Consider the following 12514-nt stretch of genomic DNA (forward strand, 5'->3'; position numbering starts at 1 on the left):
AAAGAGCAAATCCTGAGGAAACTTCAGACAGCCCAGAACACAGCAGCCAGACTCATCTTCGGAAAACCAAAATATGAAAGTGCAAAACCCTTACGAGAGAAGCTACACTGGCTCCCACTTAAGGAACGCATTACTTTTAAAGTATGCACATTAGTCCACAAAATCATTCACGGCGAAGCCCCAGCCTACATGTCTGAGTTAATCGACTTACCACCCAGAAACGCTAAAAGATCATCCCGAACCTTCCTCAACCTCCACTTCCCTAACTGCAAGGGCCTGAAATACAAGGCGCTACACGCGTCAACATTTTCCTACATGAGCACACAGTTCTGGAACACACTTCCGCGCAACCTGAAAACGATCTACGAACAAACCAACTTCCGCAAATTACTGAAAACACATCTTTTTGTTAAAATCTACGGAAAGAACCAAAACATATAAAATCCACACTCACTGTTCAGTTATACATCAACACATCCACTTATGAATTCTCAATCCTGAAATCTCAGCACACTCATACCTTTAATCACAGAAAATGTATACCATAGGTTTTTTGTTATTATATATTATATATTGTCCTCAGACCCTCTAGTTTCTCGTTGCTTTCCTTCCAATGTTTCAACGTTCTTTTCCATTGATATATTCCTTAACGATACTTTGATTTTGTCTCGTATAACTCTTCACAATGTAATCCATAACCGAATTGTAACAAACTGTATCTCCATCATTCATAATGTATTGTAAGCCACACTGAGCCCTGCAAAAAGGTGGGAAAATGTGGGATACAAATGCAATAAATAAATAAATAAATTTTACCCCAATACAGCCTGATGGTGAAACATGTTGGCTATTCTGTGAACATCTACTATCAATAAAGTTTTTACACAGAGGTTTGTTTGTTCTTCCATTTTTTTTTATTGAGTGTGCACTTCTATGCTTTTTCCCTCTATTTTTTGTAACGCACATGCCTCTTTTTTCTCCATCCACTTGAAGAAAAGGATGCCGCCACTTTTGTAGAGAAGGCTAGACGATATTTAATATAAACAGTGTATTTACAATTTTTCTGCATAGCTCAATGGGCTATTGCAGGAAGCATTTCTTGATAAGCAATATACAAACCAGAATGAATGATTAAAACAAAGCAATGTAAAGCAAAGAAATCAGAATGCTATAGACAGACAAAGAAATTAGAATGCTCAAGGTAAATCGAAATGCTTAATACCTCTTTGTTTCACTCTGTTTTTATACCGTCCTTCTTTGGCATCTGACCAATTCTCTCATACAACATTCCTGTGCAAGTCTCTGAATACCACAAAGCTGTTAATCATGGGCAGAACATGCTACATCTGTTTTCCCTTATCGGCCCCCCTTTCTTGCCAGACTTTCTGGAGCCATGCCTTTGGCTAATGTGGGCCCCATCATGTCCCAGGAGGTTTTAGTGTTGAAACAGCTAGCTCTGCATGTTTTTTTTTTAAGCATTCCACTCCAATTTTTTATGCTTTTATTCAACATTTTTATGCTTTTATTCAACATCCTCCCTTTTGAGGACTGATTGTTTCAGGCCTCAAACATCTGTTTCAGCTCCAGTCTGTTTTCTTACCTCCCTTCTAGATCTCCTCCCCCATGTTTGTGGCATTCAGTTTCTGCACGCTTTTTCAATATTTTTGGCTGACATATTAAAGTTCTATTTATTCTTAGTTATCATTGTTATTTTAAAAGCATCCTGGCACATCTTTGCAAACATGCTAATACATGTTGCATTAAACAGATTCAATTGTACTAGGGTACAAAATTTATAATTCTTTTGAATACAGACAGTGAGTTTCATCACAAGGGAAGTACACTGTCATTCTTATGTTTCATATAAGAACAATTATAAGGATAATGCCCAATTGCATTAGTTAATGTGGCATTAAAAATTACACAAATTAAAAGCATAACATTCATTGAATCAGTTGTTACAACATTCTGTATGTAAGTGCACTTTATCGGGGGAATGTGTTTAGTTGTCATACTATTAATCAGACACCAAAATGATGTCCGTGGGTACTTGTCCATAAGGAAGGCTTGCTTATAAATAGTCTCATTTGTCCAATGAAGGTTTTCATCATCTCTTACACAGGTATTATTGGGATCACAGTCATGGTGCCCACTCAATTTTATCATTGTAGTCCCATATATCATAGCTGGCAAGGACAAGGATGTGGGCACATATGATACAATCAGTCAGATTCAACATCTTGGCCGCTGCAACAAGTCTATTATCATATGTGTTCATTGTCCATTAACAAACAACAACATCCCAATACCATCATGTTTCGGGACATGTTTGTTTATTCTTTGTCCATTTCAATATTATTAGTTCGTCGAATATCTGATAAGTGTATCCAAGAAGTATGACCTTCCAGACAGGCAGCGGTCTGAGTAAGGGCCGTGATAGCAAAAGGCCCTACATACACAGGATCCTTCCATGTTTTATGTGTAAAGTTCTTTCGTAGCACTAGGTCACCTACTTTAAAAGCACAAACATCATTAGTAGTTCCTGCCTGTGATACTACATTTGTTCGGATCATATCACTTGTCAGGTTCAACATAGGTTGTAGCTTTTGCCAGTACTGAGCTGTGCTATCAGTACTTGCTGTCTGCATCGGGAAGAAATGACGTCCTGTCTGAATTTGGAATGGGGTCAATTTAGTATGCCCATTAGGTTGGGCCCTTATAACCATCAAAGCTAATGGTAACAAATCAAGCCAGGTATATGGTTTACCTGCTATTTCCTTGTTTAAAGCCTTCAGTAATACTCTCAATTTAGTTTTTAAAATACCATTGTAGCGTTCCACCAAACCATTGGAGGTGGGGCGATACACTGATACTTTTCTGTGTGTTAAACCCATAATCGTTGCCATTTCTTTCAAAACACTGTTATTAAAATGTGTCCCGTTATCAGAAATTATTCTAGACGGACACCCATGCCTTGGCATAATATGAGTTACCAGGCATTGTACCACTTCATGTGCTGTCTCCCTTTTACATGGAAATGCTTCTACCCACCTTGAGAAAGCATCCACCCAAACTAACAAATACCTTTTTCCCTGCACTGGAATAATCATATCAGTGAAATCAATATACCATTCTTTTGCTGGGCCTTCTGGTATTGGAAGTGTCCCAGGTGATATTTTAGGACCTCGCTTAGGTATGTTAATATTGCATACCATGCAATTCTGCACAACCTGTTGAACCAAGTTATCAATTTTCAAAGTCCAAAACCTTTGTTCAAACTGTTGTCTCATTGTTTCCTTATTCCAATGCATGGTTGCATGCCAACCAGCCAATACCTTAATCGCCTGGCTCATTGGCATACAAGGTAATCCTTCTTCTGCATTAAACCATTCACTTCCCAATTTCATACATCCTCTCTTCAACCATTTTTCACTTTCCTGTCCCTCTGGCTGCCACATTTCAATCTTATCTACATTCGTAAGTGGCCCTTCCTGTGTCTGTCTAGTATTATACAAAATCTTTTCACTTTGCTTAACCACCTCCATTGCTGCTGCATCAGCCATTGCATTACCTAGTGCCTCAAAGGTTGGCCTTTCAGTGTGGGCCGGGGTCCACACAACTGCAGTTTTTCTACCTTCACGTTCCCTTCTTGCCAAAATTTCAAATAGCAATTTCCAATATGTGTAATGTTGTAAATTTTTACCTGCACTGGTTATCATCCCCCTACGCTGCCATTTTAATATATGATACTGTAGTGAACTTGCAACGTAACCACTATCAGTATATATAGTGACATTTTGAGTCATATCAGTGTGTTGTAAGGCCGTAATAACGGCTAAAAGTTCAGCATGCTGTGCAGTCTGGTTAGGAGGGGTTTTATATTGTACTTGCATTATCTTTCTTAGATTCTCATCTACCTGCACGCAGGCAAAGCCTGCAACAGTCCTTTCACAAGCTCCATCTGTAAACCATATTAACCCATCAGATAAGGGTTCAAAAGTAAGACAGTGAAATGTAGGGATTTCTATAGTATCGATCTCACCCTCTAGATTGACAGGAAAAAGCAGATCTATCTTATTTTTCTGTTCTTTAGTTAATGGTATTATTCTTATATCTTGTCCTAAAAGTACTGCTTGATATTTTCCAAATCTAGTGGCTGTCAATGCTGTTTGGCTAGGGCTCAACAGCGTTTTAATCGTGTGGTTAGTATGTATTACAATAGGAACAAAAGGCATTTGTGCTCTCCATTTACCTACTGCAGCCACTATAGCTGTCAGTAACTTTGGTATTTCTTTCATTCCCTTCTCCACATGATTAAAAGAGCCTGACAAAAAAGCTACTGGTGCATTTACTTCATTGTTTTGATTAATCATAGCTGCCCAACTATTTCCCATGTCTTTTACCCACAAATGCACAGGTGATTGGATATCTATTACTGCTAACGGTCCTGGAGATAACAAATCCCTCACAATCTTAGCCAATACCATCTTATCCTGTTCTTCCAATACAATTAGTGTATTCTTTGGTGTGGCTGCGGGCAGTTTCAAATGTTTATAAAGTCTCATTACTTTTTGTGTATAATTTGGTATCCATTGTCTGCAGTAATTTAACATTCCCAAAACAGCACGTAACTGGGTAACTGTTTGCGGTACCGGAGTTTCATTTAAAATAGATATAACCTCCGGTATAATGACCTTATGTTCTGCTGAAACATTTTGTCCTAAAAAGGTGACAGTAGACTGAGCTATAACACATTTTTCCCTGTTACATTTATATCCTAACTCTCCTAATAACAAAAATAATTTTCTAGTCCACTCTAGGCATTCTGCTTCAGTCTCAGCAGACAGTAGAATATCATCTACATAGACAAACAATGACACCGTGTCAGGCAAGTGACTCCTGAAATCCTTTAAATCCATCATTAGTTGTTTTGAGAATACCGATGGACTATCAGTAAAGCCTTGAGGCATCCTAGTCCACCTATATGCCTCATTCTGTACTATAAATGACGTCAAATCCCTAGACTCTGGATGAAGAGGTATTGAAAAGAATGCATTAGACAAGTCAATAACGGTGTTATATGCATATATATTCTGGGTGTGCAAAAGTGTAGCAGGATTTGCACAAATCGGAAATTGATTTTTTGTAACCTCATTTAGCTCTCTTAAATCATGTACTATCCTTACATTGTTTTCCCCTTTCGGGACTGGAAACAATGGGGTATTATACGGGGATACTGAAGGTTCAATAATACCACATTTCAATAATTTATCAATGTGTTCCAGGGTTTTGGATACTAATTTAGGTCGTATGGGGTAAGGGTCTTGCTTCGGCCCCTTTGCCCCTTCTATTAATTCTATCTTATGGGGTTTTGCATTTATGGCTAGTCCATATGGTGAATCACTTGTACTCCAAATATGTTGTGGTAATTCTTCCATAACCCTTACTTTATTTTCATTATTCAACTGCTGGACCATGGTGAGCAAACTTGGTATTTCTTTATTTCCAAATCTAAACACAATCCTAATTGAGACAATAAGTCTCTACCACACAAATTTACTGGGCAATCAAGTGCCACTAAGAAGGGTACCACAGCCTCCCTTGAACCGTGCGGTTGGCATTCCAAGCGCACCAGAGTGGGTTCTGTTAGCCTTTTTCTTTGTTCTATCCCCGTAAATCCCACTGTTGTTCTATACTGATTTGAAAGCTTAACTCCCTGCGGTTTTGCACATAACACAGAGGTACTCGCCCCTGTATCTATCAAAAATCTCATAGGAGTTCCATATTTTCCAATTGTCAATGTAATAAAGGGTTCCCTTGTGTCTAACCTGAAAATCATTCCCTCTTCCTGACACTGGTCTGCTTCCAGTCAATAGCATTGGTCTGGAGTATTCTGCCAAGTTGGAAAAGCATTTACAGTGCCTTGTCTCTGTACTGCAGCCCCTGGTCCCTGTGATTGCATCGCCGGCTGCTGTATTGCAGTCTGCGGGGCACTCACAGGCATCCCTACTACTTGTGGCATTAATCCTTGCTGCGTCTGCATTTGTACTTGGGGCATTCCTGCATTCTGATAACATTCTGAAGCATAGTGACCAAATTGCTGACATCCCCAACATTGTACATGTGCCCTCCTGTTAGGTGATAGTCCTGATCCTTGCATCCCTCGACTTCTACCCCTGCCTCTAACCATACCTCGTCCCCTTGGTTGGTACGGCCGGCTATATCCCGGTTGTACATAGTAAATGACCTGTGGAGTTGAGGCAGAGGGTGTTACCATTGTTTCCTGTTTTTTATTTCTATCCTGTTCCTTGCTTTCCAAATCCTTTAACTGCATAGTCATTAACTTAGAGGTTAATTTTGCCTGTTCTTTCTGTGGGGTCTCTATCAGTTTACGATGCACATTACTAAAATGCATCAACGTCTCTCTTATTTCTGGCCACGGCTTTGAGGACAGGGCAATGACAGCGTCTAAATTTTTACGCATATTATCAGGCAGTGTGGACATGAATAGGTGTAAAAATACTGCTACATTATGGTCCACATCTGCATCTTGCCCTGTTTGAGCCTTATACAAATTTATACATTTTGTCAAATGTGCCGAAAAATCAGTTTTAGGGTCCCATTTATTTGCTGTTATGGCTGAAAAATCAATCGGGGTTGGATACATCACATTCAGAGCTGCAGAAAGAGCAGCCTTAACATTCCCTGCATATACATCCCCATCTGCAGTATGTGACGGCAGACGCCGATATCCACACTGCACTGCCAGTTGAGAAATACTAATACCCGACGCTGCACACAGGGCTTTAAAATCTCCAATAGTCAATTGAGTCCCTGCAGTTGCCTGTTCTATCCCATCTAACCACATACGAGCTCCTTTCACTATACTGGGAATTTTTGCAACTAAAGTTGTAACATCTACGGAGGTGTATGGTTTGTAATGGCGTACTCGATTGCCAGCTGCGTCTAAGCGCGTCATAACTGGCATATGTAAAGCACTACTATCTAAAGCACTGCAAATCTCCTGTTTACCTTCCTCTTCCACCTCTTCTTCAGCCTGTTTCATTTTGTAAAACCAATCGTCCCAGTACTCCAGCCCTGCTTTAATAAAGTCCAGGCTTCCCGCCTTGGGGCAATATTTATTTATTACGTTTGTCAAACTCTGTACGTCCTCATGTGAGGTAGGTCCTCCCTTATCACAGGGGAAAAGGAGGTTTTTAACTTCCAACAGGTTCTTAGTAACTCCCCACCATTCTGCCCCATATTTAGTTTTATCCAATCTCACAAGTTCTGCAGCTACATAGGTTTCCTTAAAAATTGCCTTTGACGGTCTGGGTGTCAATTTGGGCGGTGTTTCCCTGATTTTAAACGTGGGTGTCTGAGGATCCACTCTAAAGGAAGGTTCAGGGGGTGACTCGGTACATAGCCGAAGCCGTCCCTCAATTTCAAATTGTGTTGCCAGGTCATATTGTTCTGATGTAATTAGGGTTTTCAAATCAGGGTAAGTGCCTGATTCTGCACTAGATTTTCCTTTTTCTTTCTGTCTCACCCGTTTTTTCTCCTTTTTCTGTTCCCTAGTCCCCACATCACTGTCCTCATTATCCCCTCCCTTTTCACTTTCTGACTCACTGGGGGGGTCATCAAGAGCCGAATACCCAGCGCATGGCACAGAGCGCTTTGACTTTGATTCCTTCATTTTATCAGTCGCCCTTATGGGGCACAACGTGTCCCTGCTAGATTCATATGACGGGGGATTATTTCTTTCTGCCTCTTTTTGTATCCTATCTACATCAGCATGAAACAGATCTGCTGCTAAAGAAAATAAATTCCAAATTGTAAGATGCTTCTCTAAGCTTTTCTTCTTCTTTTTATTTTGTTGTAAGTATTCCAGGAGAGATAATAATTTTGGACGATCAAATGATCCATACTGAGACCAGTTTGCATCATATTTGATCCATTTCTCATGTATTTTTTCAATCTGTTTTTTTTCTAATGGGAATAATTCTATGACATGCTGCAAAGGGGAGCATTTTTTTTAACTATCTAAATCTAAATACATAGCATATACAGGAGGCTTTTCTTTCTTATCTGCCCCTTTCCCTTTCATTTTATTCTGACTATTACAATTTCTCCTATAGAGCCACAACCTACAAAAATATACTACTGCACCTAAACCAAGAAAATATACAAAACAGAAAACTACAAAGCTAAACAAATATACCAGTAATAAGGCCACAGTGTAAGCTTACTCACGCGTCTTCTTATTTCTCTTTTTAGCAAGCCCAGGAGTTATCACCTGTATGTCCACGTCAGTAGTTTGATCAATCCCACATCAGTGGAGCACAAAAATTAGGCTTAAACAACGCTTGCTCTCTCAAAATCCTGTAAAAAACTTCGTTAACAACAAACACTTAATTTGTTATTCGTCTGGCCTTCTCTTTTCCGTGTGCGGCCTACTCCTACTCCTACTCCTGGCTGGCTCGCCACTTTGAAGAAAAGGATGCCACCACTTTTGTAGAGAAGGCTAGACGATATTTAATATAAACAGTGTATTTACAATTTTTCTGCATAGCTCAATGGGCTATTGCAGGAAGCATTTCTTGATAAGCAATATACAAACCAGAATGAATGATTAAAACAAAGCAATGTAAAGCAAAGAAATCAGAATGCTATAGACAGACAAAGAAATTAGAATGCTCAAGGTAAATCGAAATGCTTAATACCTCTTTGTTTCACTCTGTTTTTATACCGTCCTTCTTTGGCATCTGACCAATTCTCTCATACAACATTCCTGTGCAAGTCTCTGAATACCACAAAGCTGTTAATCATGGGCAGAACATGCTACATCTGTTTTCCCTTATCGGCCCCCCTTTCTTGCCAGACTTTCTGGAGCCATGCCTTTGGCTAATGTGGGCCCCATCATGTCCCAGGAGGTTTTAGTGTTGAAACAGCTAGCTCTGCATGTTTTTTTTGAAGCATTCCACTCCAATTTTTTATGCTTTTATTCAACATTTTTATGCTTTTATTCAACACACTGTAGTGACATGATCTGATACATTCATCAATTGCTCCTTAAATATAGTAAGCTCCGTTTTTTATTCTTGTAGCACCAGTGTTTACCCGGCGGTAATTGGGCAGTGCTATGCGCTGCCCGGTTACCACCAGGTGTCCGCGGGAGCCCTTACCGCCATCTCAATGGGTGGCGGTAAGTGCTCCCCCCCAAAATGACCTTTTAAGAATCAATATTATATTATATATAAGATAGGCATTGAAGACATCCACCATACATCAATTTTTATTGCTTAGTGTATTTGCTGTGTTATTCTGACTTTTTTCAAAATTTATTCACTTTTTATCCAGTATTTATTTGATTCTACAGACTCTTATGAATATCTTTCATTTTTCAAATAAAAGGGAAAATCATATTAGTGGCACACCGCTGTGAATTTTTTTTTTGTCTTTTTGTTTTTTTAAATAAAGGGGCAAGTGCTAATAATGGCACGTCGCTATTTATTTATTTAATTATTTATTTAGATGTTCTGTTTGAACCAAGGACGCTCTTTGACCTCTGACCTTTTTAGTTTCCATGACACCATCAGCTATAAAGATACATTTTTATATATATATGTTTTTTATATATCCCGTTGTTGAATATTGTCCACTTTACATGGTCCATTTTTTCTTCGATTGTCACATTATATATTATCGATCCTAAATACAAATTTTGTGGGACAATTGTGTCCTTGAGACTGACCTCTGACCCCCTGTTTCCTGTCTTAAGCTTCCTCTGTTTGCTGTGAGCTTTTTTCAGCAAACCCAGAGATATGTGACCGAAGCACTGGCTCCATGTAAGTAGAATTTTTGTTTCAAGGCTTTTTTAACAGCGTATTCGAAATGGATTCAAATATACAAGTTGTCACTATTGATCTTTTTATAAACTGTGCACAGAATTACATTATAAATTATACATAGAGACATATACATTATTGTCTCCACCTCTTTCTAGATCAGTGGATTACGTTTTGAAATCTCTGACTCAGCTGTTTTTTTCCAAACCAACCCTTGATGCATGGGTTTTTTCCAAACCAACCCTTGATGCATGTGAGTCCAATACATTTTTTTAAAACACATTTTTTAAAAACAAGTCAAGTTCTGTAGGAGTATTTGCTGTGATCTCACCCACCCTGTGTGCATATGAGAGCACCTTTACAGCCAAAATGGACGCTGCAACCTTTCACCTATATGTCTGACTACCAACTGTGCAGAAGTCAGAATTTCAGCTTGTAATAGATTTACTGAAGCCTGCACCACCTCCAAGGTCACTCTGTATCGGGGGAGAATGCATGTCCTTGAGGGAGAGAGAGAGAGCTTACGAGATAAGACGGACAAAGGAAGCTTCATACAGATGCTGGGAGTACATGGTGGGATTATTTCTGATTGGCTCCCAGAAAACTGATTGATCTGAGAAGCGGGAACAGAAAGAGGCTAGTTCCTGAGAGAAGAAGAAGAGAGAAGAACAGAAGAACAGAAGAGGAGAACACTTGCATTTCTGCAAGCACCTAATTTACCTGAGAGACTTACTGATAATACCTGGCAAAGCTTTTCCCCAGATTACAGCTGTCTACAGGATCTATACTGAGTCTGTATCATCTGTGGCTGATCAAGACAAGTGCATCACCTGAGCTTGTGGGACCTCGCTGAGACCTTCGGCTGAGGCATTGGAAGGAATCTGATCTGGAAACCGGGACGGTGAGATCATAGTTTACTTCCTTCAGGCTGGGTTAGATAATTAGTCTGTGCTCGGACCCATCAGATGTGTGACGTCAGGATTTATGATCTCTAGTTGCTGTTAGCCTAGTATAAGATTTGTGTGGTAATCATTAGGATCTTGGTATTGTGTTTATCTGTCATTACAGATTAGCCAATAGGATAATCATAGTTATTCTCTATATTTTTGGTATCATTTTGCATGCAATCAGGAATTGCTGATGCTATAAGCTGATAAGAGTTTTCTATATTTTTGTATATAACGCTGTATAAATAAACTAATATATTCCATTGGTCTGTCCGTTATTTTCCATGCAGCTAATGTTGGGCAGAGGCCACGCCCCCTAGACATAAGCGAGTACATAGGTAGGAAATTGGCCTCTTACAAAAACATATATATAACCACCTACAAATTGGGGCTCTCGTCCGGGATGGTTGGTGCAGGAATTAGCAGAAGTTAAAACTTTTTCTGGGTCTTTTCAGAAGGCTGGTTTGAGCTTCTGTCTCTCTTTGCACGAACTGCAGATTTACCCTAGCTGACGGCAGACTTTGTTTATACAGCTGTGTTTTATTGCTGTAATTGGTTGACAGATTTATTACTCTGAGCTCCAAAAGAGAAAGAAACGGTTTCTCTAAACTCTCTGGAAGGAAAACAGGGTGTGTTTAGTCTTTAACATGGCGACCGGCACTGTTGGCACATTGCCTGAAATTCTTCTGAGTGAACAGGAGAGGGGCGTGCTTAAAATATTACTGCCACTCTCTCATAGTAAGGCGAAACCAGCTCCTCCTACAGTAGAGTCTGTACGTGCTTTATTTGGTAGCAGGTCACCGAATAGCTCAGAAGCATATGCTACGGTTTTAAATACAATTATAAAAGAGAAACAGCATTTGTCACAATGGATGCTTTGTGAACTGGGCGTGTCTCTTTTGGCAGTTAAGGACTCTTTGATGAATGAGATAAGACAGGTATCTGTACCTCTAACAGATCGCATAGCAGAGTTGCAGTTAGATTTGTCCCAGACTAGGGAAACTGTCCAGGAGCGAGACAGTGAGTTAGCTGCATTACGAGTTGATTTAGACACTGCCAAATCTGCTTTAGCAGGGACCAATGTAAGCCCCGCCCCACCTGACTCCTCTGAAGAGATTTGTACGGAGTGCCAGACACTGTATGATAAGTGTAAAACTTTGCAGTGTGACCTAACTGATTGTGAAGCACTCAATTACACATTAAAGCAAGAAATTGCCCAGTACCTCGAGTCTTTTGATTCGTTGCAAGAGAAATTTTCTCGTTTGACTGATGCATTACACAACCAGATTAGGGAAACAGATAAGTTGCAGACATTAAATCGGGAGCTAAAACAGGTCTCAGAAGGTGTTCAGAGTGAGTTGCGCAGGGAGCTAGTGGCCACTCAAGAACAATCTGTGTCTGTGTTTCAAGATTGGCACGCAGCCAAGCTAGAGTTAGCGGAGGTAAAAGAAAAGCAGGAGACAGTCTCACTGCAATTACAATGTACAGTGAAGGACAGAGATTCATTGTCTAAAGCATTAGATGAGTGCACTGTAAAGATTTCCACAATGCAGCAAGAGCTTACGCACATGGCGCAGGAAGAAGTACCGTATACCTTAGAGTTCCCCGACAGTTTTGCTGTGGGTCACCCAAGCCCAGCTCCCGAAATGAACCGTTACGTGAGCCGGGAGGGACCCGAGTTAAACACACCCACTGGGGGCATGGCTCCGGCTCTTTCCC

The sequence above is a fragment of the Microcaecilia unicolor genome, chromosome 7 (genome assembly GCF_901765095.1).
Source record: "Microcaecilia unicolor chromosome 7, aMicUni1.1, whole genome shotgun sequence".
Lineage (NCBI taxonomy): Eukaryota > Metazoa > Chordata > Amphibia > Gymnophiona > Siphonopidae > Microcaecilia > Microcaecilia unicolor.